The 3,250-nt window shown below is 44.9% G+C and overlaps 1 protein-coding gene across 3 annotated transcripts in view; it reads left to right on the top strand.

Annotated features, from left to right (window-relative positions):
- The first annotated feature begins 845 nt into the window (after positions 1-845).
- The window catches only part of Gabbr1 (gamma-aminobutyric acid type B receptor subunit 1), a 33,101-nt gene continuing 30,696 nt past the window's right edge, over positions 846-3,250 (top strand). The window contains exon 1 of one of the 3 annotated variants that reach the window (XM_048806029.1): positions 846-862. The gene's annotated coding sequence lies outside the window, so the exon portion shown is untranslated. Of the gene's footprint in view, positions 863-2,599; positions 2,617-3,079; positions 3,097-3,250 lie in introns of those variants that run through there. The other 2 variants (XM_048806027.1, XM_048806028.1) reach the window with 2 other exon arrangements.

The raw sequence follows: 3,250 nt of genomic DNA, 5'->3' as shown, positions 1-3,250 counted from the left end.
TATTTATTTATTTATTTATTTTAAGAGAGAAGAGAGAATTTTAATATTTATTTTTTATTTCTCGGCGGACACAACATCTTTGTTTGTATGTGGTGCTGAGGATCGAACCCGGGCCGCACGCATGCCAGGCGAGCGCGCTACCGCTTGAGCCACATCCCCAGCCCCAACGTAATCTTAATCTTATTTTTCTGCGTGTACAGATCGCAGGATCACATTGGTTATACAGCCACGTTTATACATAGGGCCATACTAGTGTCTATTGTATTGTGCTGCCCTTCTATCCCCCCCTCCCCCTTACACCATCTTATATGTAATTTTGCATAACAATGAGGGTCTCCTACTATCTTCCGTGCAATTCCCCTTCTCTCTCCCATTTCCACGCACCTCTCATCCCTATTTAATGGTAATCTTCTTCTCATGCTCTTCCTCCCTGCTCTGTTTTGGGTTGCCCCCCTTATATCAAAGAAGACATTCTGCATTTCTTATAGCTTTTTATCTTTTTTTTTTTATAGCTTTTTAACATCTGTATTTACCATAGTTGTACATATCCCATATCTTATCTCCCCTCCCCCAAATTCTCACACTTTCCCATATCAATATCATTTGATACTCTTTCAGACATGTTTTCAAAACTGTTCATTTGAATGGGCACATTCTAATTTATGGAGTCAGTGTTTGTGATTTGGACATTGATGTTGTTTCCTTTTCTGATTTAGCATCAGCAGTATGGCAATGAATATCACTGAACTTTCAATTTCATGGACTATCTTTTCAAGGAAGAGTCTTTTCTTTTATATCCCTCATTCCAGGAAAGACTTCAGGGAAGCCAGAAACAAGTTGCAAGAATGAATGACCAGATAAGGTAGGGGTGTGTGTGTGTGTGTGTGTGTGTGTGGTATTGGGGTTTGAACCCAGGGACGCTCTACTGGTTACATTCCTGGCTCTTTATTTTATTTTATTATTAATTTTTTTAGATGTTTATAGACCTTTATTTTATTTTTATATGCGGTAGTGAGATTCGAACCCATTGCCTCACACATGCAAGGCAGTGTGCTACCTCTGAGCCTGAGCCCCAGCCCCCTTTATTTAATTTTTAATTTTCTTTTTTTGATGCTAGGGATTGAACCCAGGGCTTTTTGCATGTGAGGCAAGCACTCTACCATCTGAGCTATATCCTCAGCTCTTTATTTTTAAGACAAGGTCTAAGTTGCCCAGGCTGGTCTTGAACTTGTGATCCTCCTGCTTCAATCCCTGAAGTGTGGGATTATAGGTGTGTAACTCTATGCCTGGCTAGATAAGGCTCTTGAAAGCTGGTTTGTGGCTCCTGGGAGTTCACATGCTCAGGTACTCCCCTGTAGAATGGCCTGCTGAGTCTAGGAAGTGAGTACTCTGAGCAAACAGGAGCACTGAGGGATAGTGTACTGCCAGACAGACAGACCAGTCTGCAGAGTGGGCAGTCAGGAAACTTCCCCAAGCAATATGGGAAACTTCTCATCATCATGACATTTTCCCTGGTGTTAATAATTTTAACTTAGTTGATAACTATATTTATTTGGTTCTGTCCTGCTGAGAGGACAGGCTACTCAGAGGAGGGTGACTATCATTTTGAGTAGTTAGAAATCCTTCCCATTGTCTTCTGTTCTTTTCTAGTTCAATGGCTCTCAACCTCTCCCTAGAGAACATTCTGAAACTTCAGGTTTCCTTTCTGTAATTACAGTGGTGGAGGGGGGCACTATTGTCATTTATTGGCAGGGCATGGGCATAAGCTATTCTTCAAAGCACAGTTTGCACAATGAAGAGTTGTCCTTCATCCAGATTCTCAGAAGTCTCCTAGGACATTCATGTACGTAAAAACTCATGTTTAATTATCTGAGTCTAGAACTTAATACAATTTAAAAAAAAATTGGTCTAAATATAAGTGAACTTTCTAGGAATGCAATTACTGTTCTGTGTGAATGTAGAGAAGATTGACTTCGCTACCAGGAGTTGCTCAACATTTCATTAAGTCTTTTCATTGATGGCAACATGCTGGAGGTAGTTGAGTCACCGTCTCTGCACCTGTATTAGCTTGTGTTGGTAGCAGTTACATCTCTGTGAATCTATGGATGGGTGCAAGCATCCCCCTGCATGTAGTGAAGCTGGGCCCTGCACTCACACATTAAAATAATATTTATGTTATTTTATTACAAGTAACTGTTCTTTCATCCCCCCTTTATATTACAGCTAGGGAAGCATTGTGATTTTTTTTTTAAGTCATGTATGTAGGGAAGTTATACCATCTATGAATTTCAATTCATGATGGGAAGAGGGTCATTACAAAATGCTTATAAAAAGGGTTGAAGGTTGAGAGCCTGGGTTCTAGGTTCTAGTCAGTCTCTCAGCATTTGGCCAGGAAGCTTTCTTTCTTCTTTTTTTGTTCTTCTCCTTTCCCTGCCCAAATTCAGGTCCATAATCATCAACAACCACGACCATAACAACACTGCACACGCCTTCAGGAGCTGTCAAAAGGCCTGCACTTCCCTACCATCTTTAGAGCTTCCAGTTGGAACTTAGACAAGAATTATTGATTGCCAGGCTCTGTTGGAGTCAAGAATATTGGCTTCCGCCCATCTGGAGGTTTCTATTCCTATGACCTCCTTACCCCGTGCTTTTCTGTATTTCAATTTCTCTCCTTGATGTCCTCCTTCAATCAGCCCCAGCCCTTCACTCCACCGAGCAGGCTAGGCGAGTGGCAGCAGAGCTGTTGTACCATGGAGTCGCTCTGGTTTCCAGCTCTCTCCCCCACCCAACTCTTTTCGTGCTTAGTTAGCTCCCGGCGGCCCCCTTCGTCCCCGGTATCTTTCTGACCCTGGCTTTTCCTTTCTCTCCCTTGGTCTCACTTCTCCTCCTGGCCCTTGGCCTTTTTCTTCCCTCTCTCCTCTCGTCAGGATCCAGTGTTGCCTTCTCTTTGTGCAACCGTCTTTCTCCACCTTCATCCTAAGCTCCGTCTCAGCGCCAGCTCCCCTGGTCTTTGATTGGGGGCGTTTCACCTCCACCCCGGTTTCCAGCAGTCTCGCCCCTAGGTCGCTCGGCGGTGCTCTGTCCCCACCCGTGCGCGTGAGCACCAGTTTCCCCCTTCTACCTCTCAGCCCCGCGCCTAGCCACCGCTCCCTCCCCCCGCGCTGTGGGCGGTCCAGGGCGGGGCCGGGATCCGGGGCGGCTCCCGGGGCTCGGGTTGTGGGAGGCGCCCTCTCCCTGGTCTCCCCCTCTC

This window comes from Marmota marmota, unplaced genomic scaffold, assembly GCF_001458135.2.
Source record: "Marmota marmota marmota unplaced genomic scaffold, marMar, whole genome shotgun sequence".
NCBI lineage: Eukaryota > Metazoa > Chordata > Mammalia > Rodentia > Sciuridae > Marmota > Marmota marmota.
This window is presented reverse-complemented; position numbering and strand designations above follow the sequence as displayed.